At 47.6% G+C, this 26,214-nt stretch overlaps 1 protein-coding gene across 8 annotated transcripts in view; it reads right to left on the bottom strand.

The window, feature by feature from the left end:
• Nucleotides 1-26,214, bottom strand: part of GGTA1 (glycoprotein alpha-galactosyltransferase 1 (inactive)) — a 111,349-nt gene that overhangs the window by 75,143 nt on the left and 9,992 nt on the right. For 2 of the 8 annotated variants that reach the window (XM_039474702.2, XM_074395272.1), the window contains exons 1-2: nt 6,402-6,724; nt 5,256-5,416 (exon numbers count right to left, since the gene is read on the bottom strand). The exons of 2 other annotated variants lie outside the window; for them this stretch is intronic. The gene's annotated coding sequence lies outside the window, so the exon portion shown is untranslated. Of the gene's footprint in view, nt 1-5,255; nt 6,310-6,401; nt 6,727-26,214 lie in introns of those variants that run through there. 4 more of the 8 variants (XM_074395276.1, XM_074395274.1, XM_074395279.1 and 1 more) reach the window with 3 other exon arrangements.

A 26,214-nucleotide genomic window follows, 5' to 3' on the forward strand; every position in this document is an offset into this window, starting at 1 on the left:
GAGACGGAGCCACTGCACTCCAGCCTGGGTGACAGAGCAAGACTCCATCTCAAAAATAAATAAATAAATAAAAATAAACTTCTTGAAAAAGTTGACTATACTGGCTGGTCTGGGCGTAGTGGCTCATGCCTATAACACAAGCACTTTGGGAGGCTAAGGCAGGTGGATCACCTGAGGTCAGGAGTTCAAGACCAGCCTGGACAACATGGTGAAACCCCATCTCTATTAAAAATACAAAAAATTAGCCAGGTATGGTGGCATATGCCTGTAATTCCAGCTACTCGGGAACCTGAGGCAGGAGAATCTCTTGAACCTGGGAGGTGGAGATTGCAGTGAGCTGAGATCACACCACTGCACTCCAGTCTGGGCAACAAGAGCAAACCTCCATCTCAAATAAAAAAAGAGAAAGAGTTGACCATCCTCACTGCTTTCATTACGTCCTCCTCACCTATCAGCAATCTAGCTTGCATTCCTTCCACTCCACAAAAACTGCTCTCAGCTCTCAGTATGTTTCAGTAATCTCCTAACTGCCCAGTGCAATCCTTATCTTCCTGCAATGCTCTGAACCATTTAGTATGGAACTAAACTCATTATCATCCCCAAACATTTATTCTCCTTTACTCTCTCAGCTAGTGGCACCATCATTATACAGTGACCTGTGATGGAAAGCCACCATAGGATAATTTTAGCTTGGACTTGTTAAGTTTGCAGTACCTTTGAGACATTAAAAAAAAAAAAAAAAAAAAAAGATGCCCATCTAAACATGCGGATTAGACGCCCAAAATTGGAGATTACATGAATGCTACAGAAGTAGCATTTAAAGCCATGAACATGGATGAATTTGCCCGGTTCACAGAGTACAAGTACCAGGTCTTTAAATCCCAGTTGACCCACAGAGACTAACATGTTATGTGATTTTCCTTACTTCTCTGTTGATTCCCATTGTTCACAACTCCTATCATGGCATGAAAGGTTTATCACAGTCTGCACTTACTGTATGTATATAATGTGTATCAGTTAGCTTTCGCTGAAGCCCTGCTGCTTAACAACCCGCAGATCTTAGCTTTTGGCCACAAAGGTCTATTTATTGCTCACATAACATGTTAGTGCCCAGAAATCCCTATTCCTGAGGTCATTATTCCAACCACCATTTGGTTTTCTCCTTCCCAAGTTCTGGCTCATAAGGGTCTCTATATTGTCATCGTATTTCATATTCTGCCCTGAATCATGTTGTCTTCTCCAAAAACTTTAAAAATTCAATCTTAAAAAAGGTAGCCTGGGTGTGGTGGCTGGAGCCTTGAATCCCAGCACTTTGGGAGACCTAGATGGGCGCATCACCTGAGGTCAGGAGTTTAAGACTAGCCTGGCCAACATGGTGAACCCATTCTCTACTAAAAAAAAAAAAAAAAAAATTAGCCAGGAGTGGCAGCAGGCACCTGTAATCCCAGCTACTTGAGAGGCTGAGGCAGGAGAATCGTTTGAACCTAGAGGGTAGAGGTTGCAGTGAGCCAAGATGGAACCACTGCACTCCAGCCTGAGTGGCAGAATGAAACTCTGTCTCAAAAAACAAAAAACAAAACAAAGCAAAACAAAATAGAAGGTAAAAATCACAATAAGACACTACTACTCAGTCACGAAAATGGCTAAGATCAGAAAGAGTGAGCACCAACCACTGTCAAGGACGTGGAGTAATTCTAACTCTCATACATTTTATAGGAATGTAAAAGAATACAGTTCACAAGCCAGCAGTTTTACCTCTAGGTGAATACAAATGTTCACAAAAGACTTGCACAAGAATGTTCACATAGGAGCCCACAACTGGAAAGAACTTAAACGTTCATCAATTGGAGAAGGGATAAACAAACTGTGGTATATCCATGTAATGGAATATGACTCAGCAATGACAAAGAACCAGATACTCATACTGTAGTAACACAGATGAATCTAAAGATATTATTTCCAGTGAAATAAGCCACTTGAGAGGCCAAGGAGGGTGGATCATCCGAGTTCGGGAATTCAAGACCAGCCTAGCCAACACGTTGAAACACTGTCTCTACTAAAAATACAAAAATTAGCTGGGTGTGGTGGTGGATGCCCATAATCCCAGCTACTTGGGAGGCTGAGGCAGGAGAATTGCTTGAATCTAAGATCATGCCATTGTACTTCAGCCTGGGTGACAAGAGCAAAACTCCATCTCAAAAAAAAAAGAAAGAAAGAAAGAAAGTCATACATGAGAGAGTACATATAATTTCAGTTTGTCGAGGAACACACCAAATTAACCAGTCATGATAAAATCAGAAAATGGTTGCCTAGAAGATTGGAAGGAAAATTAATTGGAAATGAGAACTTTCCGGGGCTGATGCAATGTTATGCTTCATGTTGGTTACAAAGGCATCAACAATTGCGAAGAGTCGTCAAACCACACCCAGCTGTGTTGTCTCGTGCCTGTAATCCCAGCACTTTGGGAGGCCAAGGTGGGTGGATCATTTAAGGTCCAGAATTCAAGGCCAATATGGTGAAACCTGTCTCAGCTACTCGGGAGGCTGAGGCAAGAGAATGGCTTGGGCCTGGTGCAGTGGCTCAGGTTTGTAATCCCAGCACTTGGGGAGGTCTATGTGGTCGGATCACAAGGTCAGGAGTTCCAGACCAGTCTGGACAACATGGTGAAAACCCATCTCTACTAAAAATACAAAAAAAATTAGCCAGGTGTGGTGGCGGGCACCTGTAATTCCAGCTACTCAGGAGGCTGAAGCAGGAGAATGGCTTGAACCTGGAAGGTAGAGGTTGCAGTGAGCCAAGATAGAGCTGTTGCACTCCAAACTGGGTGACAGAGCAAGACTCCATCTTAAAAAAAGAAAGAAAGAAAGAAAGAAAAAGAAAAAGAGAATTGCTTGAATGTGGGGGAGCAGCAGTTGCAGTGATGTAAGATCCCACCACTGCATTCCAGCTTGGGCAACAGACTCTGTCTCAAAAAAAAAAAAAAAAAAAAAGAAAAGAAAAACAAATAGAGAAAGTAGTCGTTAAAGATTTGTAGATTTTGCCGGGCGTGGTGGCTCAAGCCTGTAATCCCAGCACTTTGGGAGGCCGAGGCGGGTGGATCACGAGATCGAGAGTTCAAGACCATCCTGGTCGACATGGTGAAACCATGTCTCTACTAAAAATACAAAAAATCAGCTGGGCATGGTGGTGTGTGCCTGTAATCCCAGCTACTCAGGAGGCTGAGGCAGGAGAATTGCCTGAACCCAGGAGGCGGAGGTTGCGGTGAGCTGAGATCGCGCCATTGCACTCCAGCCTGGGTAACAAGAGCGAAACTCCGTCTCAAAAAAAAAAAAAAAAAAAAAGATTTGTAGATTTTACAACTGGGCATGGTGACTCATGCCTGTAATCCTACCACTTTGAGATATCACCTGAGGTCAGGAGTTGGAGACCAGTCTGACCAATATGATGAAACCCCCGTCTCCACTAAAAATACAAAAATTAGCTGGGCTTGGTGATGCACACCTATAATCCCAGCTACTCAGGAGTCTGAGGTGGGAGAATTGCTATAATCCAGGAGGTGGAGGCTGCAGTGAGTCAAGATAGCACCATTGCCCTCCAGCCTGGGTGACAGAGGGAGACTATCTCAAAAACAAAAAAAGAAAAAAGAAAAAAAATGTACACATCCAATCTAAAATAAAAGGAAAGTGCAGGACAAAGAGTACATTCATTTATTTCCGTTAAAATTATATTATGAATTTATACCTCTGTTAATGTCCAGTCCCCTACTGAAAGCTGCCCCCTTCTTGTCATTCTGCCCTCACCCTTGCCCCTGTCTCCATGACATTTGTCCATTAGCCATTTTCTAGCCATCATGAGAGGTGATGTAATGGAAAAAGCAGCAACCTTAGAGCCAGAACTGCATTCAAATCCTAGCTGCCATTTAGTTGCTGAGTGCCAATATGTTCCCTGGTCTCTCTGAGCCTTCATTTTCTCAACTAGAAAATGGGTTAGGCCGGGCGTGGTGGCTCACGCCTATAATCCCAGCACTTTGGGAGGCCGAGGCGAGTGGATCAGGAGGTCAAGAGATTGAGACCATCCTGGTCAACATGGTGAAACCCCGTCTCTACTAAACATGCAAAAAATTAGCCGAGCACTGTGGCACGCGCCTGTAATCCCAGCTACTTGGGAGGCTGAGGCAGGAGAATTGCCTGAACCCAGGAGGTGGAGGTTGCAGTGATCCAAGATCGTGCCATTGCACTCCAGCCTGGGTAACAAGAGCGAAACTCCATCTTAAAAAAAAGAAAAAAAAAAAAGAAAGAAAATGGGTTAGCCTGAGGGACTGCTCAGCCCACAGCTCTCAAGCTCCAATCTTAGAAGGCTGGATGGAGACCCGGACAGGGCACAGAATGGGGACAGAGACTGGGTCACTTTTGCCACAGAAGTAGCAACAAGAACAAAAACAGGGACACAGGCAGGTAAGTACCTAGTCTACTCAGTTGGGCCAGGGACCCTCATTCTTTTTGACCTCAACCTGCAAGATCAATTCACATAAATGGTTCCACTAAAGGCCTGGAAAGTGCTCAGAGGATGAGATTCACAGGCTTCTCCCACAAGGGCCAGAAGGCAGCCCCGGGGCCCTGGTTAGAGTGTAGGAGAGAGGTGGTGCTGACAGCTGGGGAAATGGCTGCTCAGAGCCCGCATGGCCAGAGAAAGGCAGATCCTAGCCCCTGATTTAGGGGACAGGTGTCCTGAGTAAGGTCTGGCCACTAGAGAAGCTTGCCCAAATCGTTTTTGCACACTTCTGGACCTCAGCTACCCCACCGGAAACAACTGGGTCAGGTTGGATCTGAGCAATCTGCCACCGAAAACAGCCTCAGGAGTTTCCCAATACATAGAGGAGATAAAAATGGAACTGGTCCTGTGCGAAATAAGATAGGGAAGGGTCCAGAGCCCTGTCCTCTAGGTTCCCCTCCCCCACCATGGTGGCCCTTGAGGCAGGATGCCGGGCCTCACAGGACAGACAGAGTTCAAATCTTCAGGACTGGGCACTCCACAGGGACTCTTTCAGCTCTGCCTTATTCAGTAGTTGAGCACCTGTTACATGTAAATGAAATCACTTAGATCTGCAGGCTGCCCCCCAATCTGGTAGAGGAGGTAAAATACGTCTAGAAGTAACTCCAAACGAGGTAGAAAGTTCCGGGTGTAGTCAAAGAAGCACGAAAATGCCACAGAATAACCCTGTCCTCCACACCCCCCGCCCCCAGAGCCCTCCTTACCATGCACTTTGCATTTCCTTACTCAGAGACTGGAAGGGAGGTCTGCAGCGGTATGCTTGTTTCACAATCGGGGACACTGAGACTCTGTCTGGGAGGGTGGCTCCTTAGGCAAGCAGCCAGGCCAGGACTCCACCCTGCATCTCCTGCCTCCTGAGACACGCCTGTTTCCAGGTAAAGAAAGGAGGCACTGAGGCCTGCTCAGGAGCCCAAGGAACGCAAACGACGAGCTAAGCCACAGAACAGCTGCGGCGGGTCTCGGTTCCTTCCTGGGGGGAGGAGCTGCGCTCACACCCTCCGCGCCCCCGCCTCCCTCCCAGCCGCCACAGCGGGAAGATCGGGGAATCTCAAATCCCTCTGCTTCTCTGGCTCTTTGCACGCTGACATTTTTCTTTTTTTCTTCTTTTTACTGTTTTTTGGACGCTCTTCAAGAGTTTGTGCAATCATTGTGTTTAGCTGTTTTCCTGCCATTTCCAAACGCGGGGTGGTGTCCCTTTTGAGTAGGAGCGAGGTGCTTTGAAGAGTTGGAAGGACCTCCCGCCTTCCATCGCCCCAGCGCAGCTTGCACCCCAGTTGCCAAAGTTAGTGTCGGAAACTTTCCCCATGCGGGGCGTCTGGTGAGTCCTCGGCTCTCCAAAGCTCTCTGACACCTTCCTCTCGATTCCCTTGCCCCTTGGGGTTCCTGCGACCCTGACTTTATTCCCCCACTCCCAAATTCCCCTTCCTAGAGGCATCCCCTTCCTATCTTCTCCTGGGCAAGAGCCATTCCTCTGTCCTGCCCCACAGGCAAGGACAGACCCCTCACTCGCTGCGACTTACTCGGTCGCATCCTGTGCCCCTCAAGTCTCCTCTCTCTTCCCCACCCCCACCCCGAGGACCCATGGGGGAACCTCAGCCCGAAGCCCCTCAGGCTCCAGTCTTGGACGGCTGGACAGAGACAGGGACGGGCACATGGTGGGGACAGAGGGACAGAAACTGGGTCCAATTTAGCACCGAGGTAGCGACAAGAACAAAAGCAGAGAGGGACACAGGCAGGGCAGAAACCGGGCCCTCCCTACTCCCCCCAGCACCCTCGCCCACGCGCAGAGCCCCCAGTCCGGTCCCTGCTCGCGGCCTCCGGGGACTTGGGCGGCGCCCCGCGGGACCCACCTGATCCGCAGAACCCGAGCGCCGAGGGCCGGCGCCCGGCGATCGGGGCTGGGCAGGACCGCGCCTAGCTCCCGGCCCCGGCGGCGCCCTCCACGCTCGGATCCGCCACGGCGCCGCCTCCGCCCGAGCCCGGGCCGGGCGTGCCAGGGCTGGGTGTGCCCGCCCGTTCTCTTGCTCGTGGGCCGGCCGGCCAGGCGTCTGCTCCGGGCAACGCGCAGCGGGCAGGGACACGAGGAGCAGGCGAGCGCTGACAGCGGGCGGCGCGCTGTGCCCGGCCCGCGGCGATCGGTTCCAAGCCGGTCCCCGCCCCGGACACAGACAGCTGGGAGGCCGGCGCGCGAGTGCGTGAGTGAGTGTGCGTGTGTGTGCCGAGGGGGAGGCGGGTGTGTTTGTTTCATTTTCACTCAGGCAGAAAAAAGCCTGAAACCAGCAAAAAAGAAAATAAAATCCCCGGTGAGGGTGACTGGGCCTCTTTTGCCTTCTCGGGCCTGCACGTGGTGGTGGTGGTGGTGGTGGTGGTGGTGGTGGTGGTGGTGGTGGTGGTGGTGTCTGTGACGGAGCTGGAACCGGGGGCGTTGGAGGATGGGGTGGGGTCTGTCACCCTGTGCTGCGGGGAGGGGCCGCGCTGCCCTGGCGCACCTCCAAACGCTGGGAACCCAGAGCCTGGGAGGTCTGATCCACCGTCTGTTTCCCGAGGAAGGAAGAGCGCGAATGTAGGCAGGGGCAGGCCAGGGGCTGGAGTCGCTTTGCAGGAGTCCTGAGCTCTGGAAGTGAGGGCTGGGCGCTGGACACCTGGTGCAGGGCCTGCCCGCGTTTGCCTACTGACTTCGTGATCTTTGAGCCCGGAGTTTCTCAAATAGGGCTCTAAGGCAGTCCCTAGGCCGTGGAATAACTCTTTACTAGAATTATGTAGACAGGAATCCAAAACATTCGATTTCAGAGTATGCGCTTCTGTGCCCGGTGTGGCAATGATTCACTCTGAGAGAGTTGCTACGGGCACACCTGGCTGCCCTCAGTTCTCTTTGTCTTATACTGATAGCCACTGGGGTCATCTCATTCCCTCTCGTATCAATCTACTTTACAGATGGAAAAGTCAGAACTTCATTTTGCCATTTGCCCTTGAACGTCATTTTCATAGACTAAGAAACTCCCGTCTTAAATAATTCAGCCAGGCGCAGTGGCTCACGCCTGTAATCCCAACATTTTGGGAGGTCGAGGTGGGCAGATTGCTTGAGCTCAGGAGTCGGGGACCAGCTTCGGCAACATAGCGAAACCGGGTCTCTACAAACTATACAAAAATTCACCAGGCATGGTGGCCTGCTCCTGTAATCCCAGCTACTTGGGAAGCTGACACCCGAGAGAATCTCTTGAACCTGGGAGGCGGAGGTGGCCTGAGCTGAGATCACACCACTGCAGAGTGAGCCTCCATCTCGACACAGCAACAACAACAAACAAACAAACAAACAGCGACAAAAAAGAAATTCGCTTTTTAAATAATTGAATACATTGGAACTGTAATTTGACATCATTACAGAAATAGCACAGAGCATGGGCATGATGTATAATTTTAATTGTCTCTTACTAATGGGAAAGGGACAGCGGGCTGACACCCTTTGTGGCCTCAGCCCACCTGCACCCAGGTGAAAAATAAAAAATAATAAAAAGAAAGGGACAGTGGCCTGACCGGTGAGGTGATGTCACGGAATTTGGGAGAGTGGAATTTCCTGTTGGGTTCAGTGGAGTGAAGTGGTGGGAGGATGGAGTCATCAGCTCCACACAACAGCTCAGGAATGAAGAGCTCCAGGACAGGCAGCACAATGGGCCCTTTGCTAGAGGATAAATTGGGCCATTATTGTCTTATGTGAATACACTTGAAATAGTTCATTAGTTGTGAGTATCACAGCAAATGTACAATGGGTGATGTTATACTAAGTGTATTATTTTCCACTTGTCATTATTGCATTTGAGAATGCATTGTTTAAACTGCTCAGCCCATCAAACTGGATTATGAACTCTTCCCCTTTTTTTAAGAACACAATGATAGTGAACATGACGAGGGCACAAATGATGAGCCATCTTGATCAAAGTCCAAAGACGTAACACAGGAAACAAAACACCCCAAACCATCACTCTGTTACCGGTACACCCAGTGTCAGCGGTTTAATCAGTCACTTGATTTAATGTTGTTAACTTGAATTTTTAAAATTGATTTTGTGGTTTGTATTTACTTCGAAGATTTGTTTTGGTTTTGTGGTTGGTTTCTAGATCTATGAGCACGTGAGAAGTTCATGCTTAATTTTAGGTTTGCACCTGTTCCAATAAAGTAAAAGGAATGTAGGTTGACCTTTCGGGCCTGTTAGATTCCCGCTCCCCCCGCCTTTGAGAGTCATATCGTTCTGAAAGTCAGACTAGCAATTCTGCTGACTGAATGTCTGAGCTGGAAAACACCTTTTGCCTCCTTGGGTTTGGGATCAGGAGTTGTAGGTTTAAGGTCTTAGATGACTCATCCTTCCCCTAATTTGTCTCATATGTAAAATGGGGGTAAGATGACTAGTTCTTAGGAGAAGTAAAAGCAAAATGAAATGACTTCAGGAAAGAGCTTTGAGGCCACCAGGGCATCCCAGAAATATGAGGCCAAAAGATTCTCAAAGAGGAAGGGTAGGTCACAGAACCCCTTATGTACCTCTGACCACCAGACAGAGTCATCAGATCTTCACAACAGCTCATGTGACAAACTGACTTAATCTCTGATCCACCTTGGGAAGGCATACTAATCACACCGCCTTTTCCCAGGAGGGAAAGTAGAGGCAAAAGGAAATTAAGTAACTCTGCCATTCCTCTTGATAGGGCCAAATGCCCCAGGGCCTAAAGACCTTCCTCTTGTATCTGCTACTTTCTTGCAAGAAATATTTATGGGGCCTAATTATCTGTCTTACTTGCTAAGAGCACCAAGGTAAACAAGTTAGACCAGCCATAGCCTAGAGGAGTTTTCAGACTAGGAGGAGGAAAATAATCATGCATCCAGGGGAAAACTCAGAAGAGGGAGTTGACTAAGTGGAGAGATGAAGGAGGGGGTTTCAAGGGAATCACAGGCAAAAGTGCTGAGGAGAGAGGGCTAGGACCCCTGAGTGTGCTGGAACGTGTCAGCATCACAAATACACAATGCTCCAGGTGTGGTGGCTCACGCCTGTAATACCAGCACTTCGGGAGAGTGAAGTGGAAGGATCCCTTGAGGCCAGCAGTTTGAGACCAGCCTGGGAGCAACATAGCAAGACTCCATCTCAATTTTTTAAAAAAAGCAAAAAATAGGCCGGGTGTGGTGGCTCAAGCCTGTAATCCCAGCACTTTGGGAGGCCGAGGTGGTTGGATCACGAGGTCAAGAGATCGAGACCATCCTGGTCAACATGGTGAAACCCCGTCTCTACTAAAAATACAAAAAACTAGCTGGGCGTGGTGGTGCGTGCCTGTAATCCTAGCTACTTAGGAGGCTGAGGCAGGAGAATTGCCTGAGCCCAGGAGGCGGAGGTTGTGGTGAGCCGAGATCGCGCCATTGCACTCCAGCCTGGGTAACAAGAGCTAAACTCCGTCTCAAAAAAAAAAAAAAAAAAAAAGCAAAAAATATTTCAAAACAAATATGGCAATTCTCAAATCAACTGCAAACAAACCCCAATGGAGTTTTTCTGGAACTTGATGGCTGCTCCTAAACTTCATAGAAAGAGCAAAGGGCCAAATTTAACCAGATGTCAAGAGGTACCGAGAGGCTATAACAAAGAAGGATGGTGTTGGTGCCAGGATGGGTTCTGACCTAGAAAGAGACCCACACGTGTGTGACAGAGTAACACCAGATCAGTGGGAGAAAAAGCAGACTTCAAAAAATGTTGCCAGACCTCAAAGAATTGAAAGCAAGTGGGCAAACAAAAGCTTAGACAGGAAAGCTTATGGCATTGCTATCCACAATAGCCGACAAATGGAAAGAACGCAAATGTCAACTGAAGAATGATAAACAGTCCTGATGTGGTGGCTCAAGTCTATAATCCCAGCACTTTGGGAGGCCCAGGCGGGCAGATTGCTTGAAGCCAGGAGTTCAAGACCAGCCTGGCCAACATGGTGAAACCCTGTCTCTAAAAATAACAAAAATTAGCCAGGCATGGTGGTAAGTGCCTGTAATTCCAGTGAATTACAGGAGGTTGAGGCACAAGAATCACTTGAACCCGGTAGGTGAAGGTTGCAGTGAGTCAAGATCATGCCACTGCACTCCAGCCTGGGTGATTGAGTGAGGCTCTGTCTCAAAAAAAGAAAAGATAAATAGAATGTGGTATATTTATACAGTGAAAAATTACTCGGCATCTAAAGGAATAAAGTACTGATTCATACCTCAGCATAGATGAACCTTGAAAACATTGTGCTAAATGAAAGAAGCCAGGCACAAAAGACCACATATTATATAATTTTATTTACATAAAATATCTGATAGCTAAACTTACAGACAGAAAGCAGGTAAGTGAATGCCAGGGGCTAGGAGGAGGGGAATGAGGAGAGACTGCCTAATGGGCACAGTTTCTTTTCAAAGTGATATATAGCAATTTGGAACCAGATCTCAGCGATGCTTACACAATATTGTGAATGTTCTAAATGCCACTGAATTGCACACTTTAAAATGGCTTAACCATTTGAAATGTGAATTTGATTTTAAATGAATTTTAAAGTGTTGCTGGGCAATTCCCTATTTATTAAAAATATAAAATAAAATTAGATCCCTAACACACACACACAAACATACACATCCATAAAATAGATAGACAAAAGACCTAAGGGAAAGAGAAATTTTAAAACTTTTGGCTGGGTGCAGTGGCTCACGCCTGTAATCCCAGCACTTTGGCAGGCTGAGGCAGGCAGTTCATGAGGTCAAGAGATCAAGACCATCCTGGCCAACATGGTGAAACCCCGTTTCTGCTAAAAATACAAAAATTAGCTGGGCGTGGTGGTGCACACCGGTAATCCCAGCTTCTCAGGAGGCTGAGGCTGGAGAATCACTTGAACCCAGGAGGCAGAGGTTGCAGTAAGTTGAAATCGCGCCACTGCACTCCAGCCTGGGGGACAGAGCCAGGCTCTGTATCAAAAAAATAAAGAAAGAAAAGAAAAAGAAAAATACAGGCTGGGTATGGTGGCTCACACCTATATTCCCAGGATTTAGAGAGGCAGAGACAGAAAGATTACTTGAGGCCGGGAATTCAAGACCAGCCTGGGGGCTGGGTGTGGTGGCTCATGCCTGTAATTCCAACACTTTGAGAGGCTGAAGTGGGTGGATTACCTAAGGTCTGGAGATCCAGACCAGCCTAGCCAACATGGTGAAACCCCATCTCTACTAAAAATACAAAAATATTAGCCAGGAGTGGTGGCAAGCACCTGTAGTCCCTGCTTGGAGGCTGAGGTAGGAGAATCATTGAACTCAGAAGGCGGAGGTTGCAGTGAGCCAAGATTGCACCACTGCACTCCAGCCTTGGTGACAGCAAGACTGTCTCAAAAAAAGACTGGTTTGGACAACAAAGCAAACATAGCAAGACCTCATCTCTTAAAAAAAAAAAAAAAAAAAAAAAAAAAAAAAAAAAAAAAAAGGCTGAGCACAGTGGCTCACGCCTGTAATCTCATCACTTTGGGAGGGCGAGGAGGGCAGATTATAAAATCAGGAGTTCAAGATCAGCCTGGCCAACGTGGTGAAACTCTGCCTGTACTAAAAATAGACAAAGTAGCCAGGCATGGTGGTGCGCACCTATAATCCCAGCTACTCAAGAGGCTGAGGCAAGAGAATTGCTTGAACTTGGGACACAGAGGTTGCAGTGAGTCAACATCACGCCATTGCACTTAAGCTCTGGGCAACAGAGCAAGACTCCATCTCGGAAAAGAAACAAAAACCTAGGTGTGGTGGTGTGCTCCTGTAGGTCCAGCTACTCCGAAGACTAAGGTGGGAGGATTGCTTGAGCCCCAGAGTTGGAGGTTGCAGTGAGCTGTGAACTCGCCACCACACTCCAACCTGGATGACAGCAAAATGAAACTCTGTCTCCAGAAAAAAAGAGGAAAAATATAGAAAAGACATCTTTACAAATTACTAGACAAGCTCAGAGACTGATAGAAGATATTTGCAAACTAGATAACAAAGAAATGATTGGTACCTAGAATATATAAAGAACTTCTGCAAATAAACAAGGGAAGACAAATATTCTGCCTCATTTTCACACCTGACTAAAGTCCTAGATGACATGTCCTGGGGCCGGGTCCCTGTATATCCCCTCATGGCACTTGTCACAACAGCAGGGATATGGCTTTTTATTTAGCAGGATATCCCGCTAATCAATGGCAGACATATCTGACCTGACATCTGCAGGACCTGCTGTGTGCCTGGCACACAAGACAAATAGACAGGTGTGTGTTGACTGGATGGAGGAATGGGTGAGTGGACAATGACAACACGTAATGAGATCCTTTCTACCTCTGCCTTGCCTAGATGGCAAACCTATCCAAAGGGGATGCCCTCCGCAGAAGTTCCGAAGCCTAGTTCTCAGCCCTCCTGAAACTGTAGCTGGGATTACAGGCATGCACCATCATGTCTGACTAATTTTTGTATTTTTTTTCTTTAAAAAAAATACAGAGTTTCACCATGTTGGTCAGGCTGGTCTTGAACTCCCGACCTCAGGAGTTCAAGATCTGCCTGCCTTGGCCTCCAAAGTGCTTGGATTACAGGCATGGGCCACCACACCTGGTAATTTTTGTATTTTTAGTAGAGAGGGGGTTTCACCACGTTAGTCAGGCTGGTCTCCAACTCCTGACCTTGTGATTCCCCCCCCGCCTCGGCCTCCCAAATTGCTGGGATTATAGGCATGAGCCACCAAGCTCGGCTTTTTTTTTTTTTTTTTTTTTTTTATTTTAGAGACAGTCTTGTCTCTGTCACCCATGCTGGAGTGCAGTGGCATGATCTCAGCTCATTGCATACTGAGTAGCTGGGATTACAGGCATGCACCACCATGCCTGGCTAATTTTTGTATTTTTAGTAGAGATGGGATTTCAGCATATTGGCCAGGCTGGTTCTGAACTCTTGACCTGAGGTAATCCACCTGCCTTGGCCTCCCAAAGTGCTAGGATTATAAGCATGAGCCACCGTGCCCGGCCCTTTCAAAGGTTTTAAACACTTGCATGCAGCCATCTCTAGAATGTCAAATGGTCTCTCTTCAGCTGGAATGTATGACAAGAGCTGAAAAAAAATGAGCGATCATGAGGACACCATCACCTATGAATAATAGGCTGAAACTAGAAACCCAAAATGATGGTAACTGAGTGGCGCTAAGGCCCTAAGTTTTGGTCACACTCTCACCTAAGTGAGAACCTGACTAAAAGAGGGGAATTTTTTTAAACAAAATAATGGGAAGCCATTGTTTTGGACTGAGCTCATGCACTTGGCCCCAAGAGATCAAACCAAACCAAAATGGAGTTGCTCGTGCTAAGACTTTGAGGAAACATATAGATCCTAGGACAGACCAGATTTAGTTTTTCTTTTTTCTTTTTCTTTTTTTTTTTTTGAAATGGAATCTAGCTCTGTAGCCCAGGCTGGAGTGCAGCGGTGTAATCTTGGCTCACTGCAACCTCCGCCTCCCAGGTTCAAGCGATTCTCCTGCCTCAGCCTCCTGAGTAGGTGAGATTACAGGCACATACCACAACGTCCAGCTAATTTTAGTATTTTTTAGTAGAGACGGGGTTTCGCCATGTTGCCCAGACTGGTCTTGAGCTCTGGACCTCAGGAGATCTATTCACCTGGGCCTCCCAAAGTGCTGAGATTCAAGTGTGAGCCACCGCGCCCGGCCAGGTTTGGTTTCTCTCCTGCAAATCTCTTTAACAAACATTCCTGGCAGCATAGGTATCCATTCCCCGAAGTTCCCATTGAATCTTTTAACCAATTCATTTCCTCTCACCTAGAGATCATCAGGCTTCAGATGATCATGCAATAAGGGTTCCAGCAAGTTCCAGGTGAAGGATGGTCCCTGGTTATCAAGGAGCTAGCCTGCCTCCACTAGACAGAGCAGAGTGAGAGTTCCGTGATCCCCAAAAGGTAGGGACTACACCCCAAGCCAGCATGAAGCAATTACAGAAGAAAGACCATCGGATCTGCAGTTCCCATAAAAATGTATGGAGATCACATCTTTCGGGGGGAAATGAGGCAGGAGAATATGGCCTGGAGGCAGGGAACCGAAGGACTTCCTAGAACAACATCAAATGGAAACACTTCAGCTATGACAGGAAATAGCCTCTTCATTTATATAAGGTGTCCAAGTAACCAATGAAAATCTCTAGAGGGTGTTTAAACCCCACAATATTCTGTCACTGAGCTTTTTTTTTTTTTTTTTTCTTTTTTAAAGATGAGATTTCACCGTGATGGCCAGGCTGGTCTTGAACTCCTGACCTCAGGTGATCCACCCACCTTGGCCTCCCAAAGTGCTAGGATTACAGGCGTGAGCCACCGCGCCCGGCCTGTAACTGAGATTTTGAGCCACTTGCTCGACCCTCTCCCACCCTATGGAATGTGCTTTCATTTCTTTCTTTCTTTTTTTTTTTGAGATGGAGTTTTGCTCTGCTGCCCAGGCTGGAGTGCAATGGCACCATCTAGGCTCATTGCAACCTGTGCCTCCTAGGTTTAGGCAATTCTCCTGCCTCAGCCTCCCAAGTAGCTGGGATTACAGGCACGCCCCACCATGCCTGGCTAATTTCTGTGTTTTTAGTAGAGATGGAATTTCACCATGCTGCCCAGGTTGGTCTCAAACTCCTGGCCTCAGGAGATCCACCCACCTCGGCCTCCAAAAGCACTAGGATACAGGCATGAGCCATCGCACCCAGGCTTTCATTTTCAGTAAGTCTCTGCTTTTGTTGCTTTATTCTTTCCTTGCTTTGTTTGTGCATTTTGTCCAGTTCCTTGCTCAAAATGCCAAGAACCTAGATACCCTCCACCAGTGACACTTCATTTTTTTTTTTTTTTTTTTTTTTTTTTGAGATGGAGTTTCGCTCTTGTTGTCCAGGCTGGAGTGCAATGGATTGATCTTGGCTCACTGCAACCTCTGCCTCCCAGGATCAAGCGGTACTCCTGCCTCAGCCTCCTGAGTAGCTGGGATGACAGGTGTGCGCCACTATGCCCAGCTAATTTTTGCATTTTTAGTAGAAACGGGTTTCGCCATGTTGGTCAGGCTGATCTCAAACTCCTGACCTCAGTCAGGTGATCCACCCACCACGACCTCCCAAAGTGCTGTGATTATAGGCTTGAGTCACCATGCCCTACCTAACACTTCTGTTAAACCCGCCTGCAGCCTACTACTGGTAGGCCCTCCCCAGTGACTTGGATAACCTCTTGCATTTCTTGTATTTTCTCTTCCCAGACTCTCTCACCCTGTCCTCCCTCTGTCCTCGCCTTTCTTCCTCACATTCTCCATGTCAGAATCACTGAGGTGAGGTGGTCTCTGGCAAGCAGGGTTTGGAATTCACTTCCAGAAGGTTCTTGGCAGGGAAAATGGCCTCCTTGAGGCCTTGGTGGGGAAGAGAAATGTCAGTAACAGTGAACATGGAGGCAGGGGGGAGAATCAATGTCCCCAAAGTCCAGCGAGCCTTTTTCACAGAAATACCAGATAAAGGAAGTGCAGAACTTTCATAGAACCAGAAAAACACACAGCCCGGGAACCCTGAGAGATGGCCAGTCCCAGCCCTCGGTTTATAGATGAGGAAATGAGATCCAGATGGGAAAGACTTCCTCACAATCACAAGCTTGGCATTTGCAGAGCTGAGATTCGTTCCCAAAGCTCTCTCACAGGCTCCTCGGCCCCAGGCAGGTGGGGAAACTCGGTCTTGGGGGACTGGAGGAGGTGTTTTAAAGAAGTTTCCCGGAGTGGTAGGATTGATCCAGAGAAGTGGAAGGGAACATGAGAGTAAGTGGAATGAGCAGACGGCACTTGGAAGGGGTGTGCGGCAGGGAAAAGTACTTGTGCCCAGATACGGGAGACGGACAGGGAGGTCCCTGCAGGAGGACATTGGGCTAGAGGGGCTATATATATATGATCTCTACTCACCACAACCTCCGCCTCTTGGGTTCAAGTGATTCTCCTGCCTCAACCTCCCCAGTAGCTGTCATCACAGGTGTGCACCACCACGCCCAGCTAATTTAGTATTTTTTTTTTCTTTTTTCTTTTCTTTTTTTTTTTTTTTGAGACGGAGTCTCACTTAGTCTCACTTTGTCACCCAGGCTGGAGTGCAACGGCGCGATCTCGGCTCACCGCAACCTCCACCTCCTGGGTTCAGGCAATTCTCCTGCCTCAGCCTCCCGAGTAGCTGGGATTACAGGCACGCGCCACCATGCCCAGCTAATTAATTTAGTATTTTTAGTAGAGACAGGGTTTCATCATGTTGTCCAGGCTGGTCTCAAACTCCTGATCTCAGGTGATCCGCCTGCCTTGGCCTCCCTAAGTGCTGGGATGACAGGCATGAACCACCACGCCTGGCACATTTTATATTTTTTCTTTTCTTTCTTTCCTTTTTTTTTTTTTTTGAGATGAAGAGTCTTGCTCTGTCACCCAGACTGTAGTGCAATGGTACGACCTTGGCTCACTGCAACCTCTGCCTCCTGGGTTCAAGTGATTCTCCTGCCTCAGCCTCCTGAGTATTACAGGTGTGCACCACCACGCCCAGCTAATTTAGTATTTTTAGTAGAGATGGGGTTTCTCCATGTTGGTCAGGCTGGTCTCGAACTCCTGACTTCAGGTGATCCACCTGTCTCAGCCTCCCAAAGTGCTGGGATTATAAGTGTGAGCTACAGTGCCTGGGTTTTTTTTTTTTTTTTTTTTTTTTTATTAAAAAAGAACTGTTGGCCGGGCACGGTGGCTCACGCCCATAATCCCAGCACTTTGGGAGGCTGAGGTGGGTAGATCATGAGGTCAGGAGATCGTGACCATTCTGGCCAACGTAGTGAAACCCTGTCTTAAAAACAAAAAATAAAAATAAAAATTGTTTTTCTTCTTCTTTTTTTTTTTTGGGGGGGGGAACAGTGTCTCTGTTGCCCAGGCTGAGGGCAGTCACGTGATCATGGCTCACTGCAGCCTCAACCTCCCACACAATCCTCCCACATCAGCCTCCAAACTCCCAAGTAGCTGGGACTGCAGGCACACGAAACCTCTGACTCCTGTGATCAGGGAATTCTGCCTCAGCATCCCAGGTAGCTGGGATGTGCCACCATGCCTGGCTGATCTTGTATTTTTAGTAGAGATGGGATTTCTCCATGTTGGTCACGCAGGTCTCAAACTCCCAACCTCAGGTGATCCACCCACCTCAGCCTCCCAAAGTGCTGGGATTACAGGCATGAGCCACAGTTCCCGGCCAGGATTTGCATTTCATCCTTTCCCTGAAGAGGAGCCTCTGGAGGATCCCTGGGAAGGGAGGGTGACCTAGTGGTGGTTGCGTTTGAAAGAGTTATTCTCTTGCTTATACTCATTACTGGAGATAGTAAAAAGAAAAAAAAAAAAAAAAAGAGAATTATTCTCAACACTACAGTCAGTCACTGCTGGGAAATGAAGTCATAAGGGAAGGAAATAAGGAAGGGAGGGGAGGAGAAAGAGAGACAGAAAGATAGGGAGTGAGGGAGGAAGAAAAGGGAAAGACAGGCAGGAAGAGAGGAAGGAAAGAAGAAAGCAGAGAAGGAAGGAAGGGAGGAAGGGAAAAAGTAAGGGATGAAGGAAGGGAGAGAAGGAGGAAGGGAGGGAAGGAGAGAGGCTTTCTGACTTGCAGCTGGCTTCAGATAATTGCTTTCCTTTTGGTTTAACAATAAACAGGATGGTAGGAATTGACCAACCCATTATTTATTGACCTCAACCAAACGCTGTTAAAATCATTATTTCCAAGGGAGGAAAGATCATTTTTTTTTTTTTTTTTTTTTGGGGGGAGGGTTCAGGCAATTCTTCTGCCTCAGCCTCCTGAGTAGCTGGGATTACAGACACGCACCACCTTGCCCAGCTAGTTTTTTGTATTTTTAGTAGAGACGGGGTTTCACCATGTTGACCAGGATGGTCTCGATCTCTTGACCTCGTGATCCACCCGCCTCGGCCTCCCAAAGTGCTGGGATTACAGGCTTGAGCCACTGCGCCCGGCGGAAAGATCCTTTTTACTTGATTATATACTTGGAAGTCCTTTGTTTTCTAGAGGTAGATATTAAATTTCACCTCTGGCATTTCCATATATCTAATTTTAAAAGGCAGAAGCAGGGAGAGCCGGGCGCGGTGGCTCAAGCCTGTAATCCCAGCACTTTGGGAGGCCGAGGCGGGTGGATCACGAGGTCAAGAGATCGAGACCATCCTGGTCAACATGGTGAAACCCCGTCTCACTAAAAATACAAAAAATTAGCTGGGCATGGTGGTGGGTGCCTGTAATCCCAGCTACTCAGGAGGCTGAGGCAGGAGAATTGCCTGAACCCAGGAGGCGGAGGTTGCGGTGAGCCAATATCGCGCCATTGCACGCCAGCCTGGGTAACGAGAGCGAAACTCCATCTCAAAAAAAAAAAAAAAAAAAAAAAAAAGAAGCAGGGAGAAAGCCAATAATTTTTATGCTTTGGGGTTCCTTTTTTTTTTTTTTTTTTTTTTTGAGACGGAGTTTCGCTCTCGTTACCCAGGCTGGAGTGCAATGGCGCGATCTCGGCTCACCGCAACCTCCGCCTCCTGGGCTCAGGCAATTCTCCTGCCTCAGCCTCCTAAGTAGCTGGGATTACAGGCACGCACCACCTTGCCCAGCTAGTTTTTTGTATTTTTAGTAGAGATGGGGTTTCACTCTGTTGACCAGGATGGTCTCGATCTCTCGACCTCGTGATCCACCCGCCTCGGCCTCCTCCCAAAGTGCTGGGATTACAGGCTGAGCCACCGCGCCCGGCCCCTTTTTTTTTTTTTTTTTTTTTTTTTTTGAGGCAGAGTTGCCCAGGTTGGAATGCAATGGCATGATCTCAGCTCACTGGAACCTCTGCCTCCTGGGTTCAAGTGATTCTCTCCTGCCTCAGCCTCCCAAGTAAGTGGGAGGCTGAGGCATTACAAGCATGCGCCACCACTCAGCTAATTTTGTATTTTTAGTAGAGACGGGGTTTCTTCATGTTAGTCAGGCTGACCTCGAACTCCCAACCTCAGGTGATCCGCCCTCCTCAGCCTCCCAAAGTTCTGGGATTACAGGCGTGAGCCACTGCGCTGGACTTGTTTATGTTTTAAAAACTGTCAGTACTCCCGGGGCCAAAGAATTCTACCAGCTAAAATAAAAATTTTACCTTTGCAACCAAAATTTATAAAGTGGCATTCCACTAGTTTTAAAAGTGTGCTCCTCCCAACCTTTAAAAACAGATGGTAGAAGTAATCCTCTGGAGTGGAGAGAAGCTTTCTCTGTTAACCTTTTTATACTTTCAGATTGTTGTTCCATGAGAATGTCTTTTCTGTTTTTGTTTGTTTGTTTGTTTTTGAGATGGAGTCTTGCTCTGTTGCCCAGGCTGGAGGGCTGTGGCATGGTCTCAGCTCACTGCAACCTCCGCCTCCTGGGTTCAAGTGATTCTCCTGCCTCAACCTCTGGAGTAGTTAGGATTATAGGTGCCTGCCACCATGCTTGGCTAATTTTTTGTATTTTTAGTAGAGATGGGGTTTCACCATGTTGGCCAGGCTGGTCTCGATCTCCCGACCTTGTGATCCACCCACCTTGGCATCCACCCACCTCGGCCTCCCAAAGTGCTGGGATTACAGGTGTGAGCCGCTGTGCCCTGCTGAGAATGTCTTGTTTATTTTTTAAATTAAGTACAGAAATACAATTTAAAAACACAAATTTAAAAAAAGCTAATGTACTGGTTCTTCTCAAGAGTTTGCATGTTATCTTCTGGGCATTAGAATAAAAAACGTGTTTGTAGTAGAACAAGGCTGAGATCCACCCAGATTCTGATTCCTTTTTTTTTTCCCCCTTGAGACAGGGTCTCTCTCTGTTGCCCAGGCTGGAGTGCAATGGTGCCATCTTGGCTAATTGCAGCCTCAACCTCCCAGGCTTAGGTGATCCTCCCACCTCAGCCTCCTGAATATTGAGAGGACAGGTACATGCCATTACACCTGGCTAATTTTTTAAAAAAGACAGGGTTTCTCTGTGTTGCCCAGGTTGTTTTTGGTTTTTGTTTGTTTGTTTTGTTTTGTTTTGTTTTGTTTTTGAGGCAGAGTCTCACTCTGTCACCCAGGCTAGCGTGCAATGGCATGATCTCAGATCACTGTATCTTCTGCCTTCCAGTTTCCAGCGATTCTCCTACCTCAGCCTCCTGGGTAGCTGAGATTGCAGGCATACACCACCACGCCCAGCTAATTTTTGTATTTTTAGTAGAGTTGGGGTTTCACTATATTGGCCAGGCTGGTCTTGATCTCCTGCCCTGGGCCTCCCAAAGTGTTAGGATTACAGGCATGAGCCACACGCCTTGCCCCTAGGCTGGTCTTGAACTCTGGGGCTCAGGTGATCCATCCACCTCAGCCTCCCAAAGTGTTGGAATTACAGGCATGAGCCACCACACCCGGTCCTGGCTTTACTTTCTCTTTCTGTAATTCCAAACTGTGTGACCTTCGGCAGGAAAATCACTTAATCCCCCTGAGCTCAGTTATCTCATCTGTAAACTGTGCATAATTATTTCTACTCTCAGAGATTTGTAAAAAATAAAACATGAGATGTGTGTTTTTGCAAAAGAAGCTCTGCATACAATACAGCACCAAATAAATGTGCGCTCCCACCATCAATTATAGAAATGGATATAATTTGGCCGGGCGCAGTGGCTCAAGCCTGTAATCCCAGCACTTTGGGAGGCAGAGGCGGGCGGATCACTAGATCAAAAGATTGAGACCATCCTGGTCAACATGGTGAAACCCCATCTCTACTAAAAATACAAAAATTAGCTGGGCATGGTGGCATGTGCCCGTAGTCCCAGCTACTCGGGAGGCTGAGGCAGGAGAATTACTTGAACCCGGGAGGCAGAGGTTGCAGTGAGCCAAGGTTGTGCCACTGCACTCCAGCTTGGCGCCTGGGGACAGAGTGACACTCTGTCTCAAAAAAAAAAAAAAAAAAAAAAAAGTTTACAATCTATCCTCTCTGAAGCCTAGTATCTGAAGGCTTTCTGCAAATAAGAACTTGGGTCTCCTAGCCTGGCCAACATGGTGAAACCCCATCTCTACTAAAAATACAAAAATTAGCCAGGCATGGTGGCTGGTGCCTGCCTGTAATCCTGGCTATTTGGGAGGCTGAGGTAGGAGAATTGCTTGAACTCAGGAGGCGGAGGCTGCAGTGAGCCGAGATCGTGTCATTGCATTCCAGGCTGGGCAACAAGAGTGAGACTCCTTCTCAAAAAAAAAAAAAAAAAAAAAAAAAAAAAAAAAAAGAAATGGATATAATTTATATGTTTGAGTTCTTCAGTCACTAGATCCTGCAGGAGTGGGTGTTCCGCCTCCCTGCTCCCACCCACGGTCACAGAGCTTTCTCTTACCATTCAGCTCCTTGCACAAAGGCCACTTGGGAGCATGTGGCTTCCCCAACCACCCCATTTAAGTGATTCCTCTTCAGTTACGCTCTTTGTCCCTCTGCCTACCTGGTTTTATGTTTCTCTCTAGAGCTTAGGAGCACTGACTTTCTGCTCTGGACTTACGGCTTTATCATCTGTCTTCCCAGGAGGGCAGGGATTTCCTGTTGTTTGTTCTCGCACTCTCAGCTCCCTGGTACTAATAAATATTTGGTAAAATAATGACAGGATGAATGAACCGTCACTTCCGCATGCAGACAGGCCTTCGGTGATCTTTCTGACATGGTCACATCTCCCTGTTACGTGCTTTTATGAGTCTATGAATGAATGGCAGAATGAATGAGCAGAGGAAGTGAAGACGTGAGGCCAGAAGCTGCAGTAGCCATCCTGTGACAGTGCAGATGACAGGGGGAAGGATGGAAACACATCAGTCCTGGTTGGTACCGTTGAGCTGCCTAATTACCCACCACGGGAAGCAGCCCACCTTGGACTCCTGTATGTGTTTTTGTTTTTATTTTGTTATTTTCTTTTGAGATGGAGTCTCACTCTGTCACCCAGGCTGAAGTGCAGCAGTGCTATCTTGGCTCACTGTAACCTCTACCCCCCGGATTCAAGTGATTCTCCTGACTCAGCCTACCGAGTAGCTGGGACTACAGGGATACGTCACCATGCTTGGCTAATTTTTGTATTTGTATTTGTATTTTATTTTTCAAGATGGAGTCTCACTCTGTATCCCAGGCTGGAATGCAGTGGTGCAATCTTAGCTCATTACAACCTCCGCCTCCCAGGTTCAAGCAATTCCCCTGCCTCAGCCTCCTGAGTAGCTGGGACTACAGGCGCGAGCCACCACACCGAGAGCTAATTTTGTATTTTTAGTAGAGATGGGGTTTCACCATGTTGGCGAGGCTGGTCTTGAACTCCTGACCTCAAGTGATTCATCTGCCTTGGCCTCCCAAAGTGCTGGGGTTACAGACGTCAGCCACTGCACCCAGCCTTGACTCCTATAAGTTCAAGCCATTTCAAGTTCCGTCTTTGGCTCCCTATAGCTGACACACTCCTAAAAGACATCTTTGTGCTAGACACAAGTATAGCTCCTATCTGGCAGCCTTGGATTTCGGTTGTGGCAGCTGATGCTGGCCTGGCCAGCCTCTCCAGCTCAGGACTCCAGCTTGCCTCAAGGGCAACAGCTCTTTTATCTGGGGACTTACTTGGAGCTGGCTCCAGGTCATTTGTCTCTGAGGTTAGCCGGGCCCTCAAAGACCCCTAGGTCAGTGCTGTAATAGAAGTTGCTTGAATACCATACCTCCCACACCCCATCCTGGCTTTTATTAAACAGGAATATTGTACAAAGCCTGACTTTACCCAAGATGATTATGCCAAGAGGTGAGAAGCTGGTACCTTCAAGCAAGGAGAAAGAAGGACGGAGCAGAGAGGAGGAATGAAGGAGATTCCCCAAGACTCACCAGAGTTTGGGGCTCTGGTAGGAGTGGAGGCCGGCGCCCTGTTTCATTGCAATGCCCTGGGAGGTGGCAGTACTCTCCTGGTGTCCCTAAGGGCTGGGTTCCCAGTCTCAGCCACAGCAACCACTGCCCCAACTTTGCCCAATAACCACTGAGAGTTACCCAGCAGCTGTTGGAAAATGGGTGATGTACATGGATAGTTACGATTTGGAAATACAATGGAGTAATTAAATCAAGCTAGTTGACATATCCATCACTCAAATACATAACACATTTTTGTGGTGAGAACATTTGAAATGTGCTCTCTTAGCTATTTTTTTTTTTTTTTTTTTTTTTTTGAGATGAAGTCTTGCTCTGTCGCCCAAGCTGGAGTACAGTGGCACAATCTCAGCTCACTGTGACCTCCACCTCCCAGGTTCAAACAATTCTCCTGCCTCAACCTCCTGAGTAACTGGGATTACAGGTGGGTACCACTCTCCCAGCTGATTTTTGTATTGTTTAGTACAGACAGGGTTTTATCTTTTTTTTTTTTTTTTTTTTTTGAGACAGAGTTTTGCTCTCGTTACCCAGGCTGGAGTGCAATGGCGCGATCTCAGCTCACCGCAACCTCCGCCTCCTGGGTTCAGGCAATTCTCCTGCCTCAGCCTCCCGAGTAGCTGGGATTACAGGCACGTGCCACCATGCCCAGCTAATGTTTTGTATTTTTAGTAGAGACGGGGTTTCACTATGTTGACCGGGATGGTCTCGATCTCTCGACCTCGTGATCCAGAGACAGGGTTTTATCATGTTGACCGGGCTGGTCTTGAACTCCTGACCTCAAGTGTTCCGCCTGCCTCAGCCTCCCAAAGTGCTGGGATCACGGCATGAGCCACCATGCCTGGCTCTCTTAGCAATTTTGAAATGTATGATACTCTCTTGTTAACTATGTTCACCATGCTGTGCAATAGAACTAAAAATATTTATGTACTTCTCTTGTGTAACTGAGATTTTGTACACTCTGACCATCATCTCCCCATTCCTCCATACCCGAGCTTCTGTGATCATGTAATCATTCCACTGTCTGCTACTTTTTTTTTTTGAGACAGAGTTTTGATCTTGTCACCCAGGCTGGAGTGCAGTAGTGTGATTTCGACTCACTGCAAACTCTGCCTCCTGGGTTCAAGTGATTCTCCTGCCCCAGCCTCCCCAGTATCTGGGATTACAGGCACATGCCACTATACCCGGCTAATTTTTGTATTTTTATTTTCTTTTCTTTTTATTATTATTATTATTTTTTTTTTTTTAGACGGAGTTTCGCTCTTGTTACCCAGGCTGGAGTGCAATGGCGCGATCTCGGCTCACTGCAACATCCGCCTCCTGGGTTCAGGCAATTCTCCTGCCTCAGCCTCCTGAGTAGCTGGGATTACAGGCACGAGCCACCATGCCCAGCTAATGTTTTGTATTTTTAGTAGAGACGGGGTTTCACCATGTTGACCAGGATGGTCTCGATCTCTCGACCTCGTGATCCACCCGCCTCAGCCTCCCAAAGTGCTGGGATTACAGGCTTGAGCCACCGCGCCCGGCAATTTTTGTATTTTTAGACCCAAGACCAGCCTAGCCAACATGGTGAAACCCTGTCTCTACGAAAAATACAAAAATTATCCGGGCACGGTGGTATTTGCCTGTAATCCCAGCTTCTAGGGGGAGCTGAGGCACTGCAACCTGGGAGGCTGCAGTGAGCTGAGATCATGTCACTGCACTCCAGCCTGGGCAACAGAAAGAGACTCTGTGTCAAAAAAAAAAAAAAAAGAAGAAGAAGAAAAGAAAACTGATTTCCAAAGTTCTTCAGCCCTAAGTGCCAGAGCTGGCTTCGCCCAGGCCTGCAGGACCCCAAAACCACAGCACAGAGGACAGCTTCAAGCTGCCACAAAGAAGCTGGCAGCAGCTGGCCTGGGGTCCATGGCTACCCTGCCCAGTCCCCTCAGGTTCCGAGACAGTTTTGATGGGGGCCCTCCATTTAGATCCTCGTGGGAACTGTCTGGTCCCAGGCAGTGGGACCTGGTGTTCCTACACACTGGCCTGATGCCGGATGGCAGAGCACATTTCATCACAGCATGCTCCTTGAGAGCTGGGAGATACCCCTGGTTGGGCGGTGGGGAGGCTGGGCAGAGTGGCAGCCAGCAAGGTGGGGTGAGGCCAGCTGCTCAAAAGCAGATGTTGGGGAACCTTCTATTGTAGCATGGTGGCCTCCAGGCCTGGGGCCAGGCATCCTCAGTGTAAGGGCCAGTATAGTGACCTTTGGCTGCCATCAGGTTATTCTCCAAGGGATATTACCCATGATGTGTATTACCTGGGCCCCACGCCAGTTCCACCAAACCAGAGCCCCTGGGGTGGGGCCCTAGCATTTGTATTTGTTTAACTTCCTGAGTAATTCTGGGTCATACTCTCATCACACATCTCAGCATCTAATGTGTCCATGACCTATCATCTATTTTCTTCCTAATCTGGTACTTGAATCCTTTCTATAGGATTGCTAGAAAGTAGTACCCCTAACCACTTACAAACAGTTTACACACTTACTACCATCCCTTAAAATGTCAGGGACCAGCTGACTCAATGCTGCTATATCTGTTTAGTAGAACATTATACAATCAGCAAAAAGAATGAGTCTGATTTATGTGGCTGAAGTGGGAAGCTATTCATGATACACTGTTAAATGAAAAAAAGGAAAGACACAGCATGAGGTAGAATATAAACCTATTTTTAAAGTATATTCACAGAGAGTCAGACACAGGATCTC

Source organism: Saimiri boliviensis, chromosome 2 (assembly GCF_048565385.1).
Source record: "Saimiri boliviensis isolate mSaiBol1 chromosome 2, mSaiBol1.pri, whole genome shotgun sequence".
Classification (NCBI taxonomy): Eukaryota; Metazoa; Chordata; class Mammalia; order Primates; family Cebidae; genus Saimiri; species Saimiri boliviensis.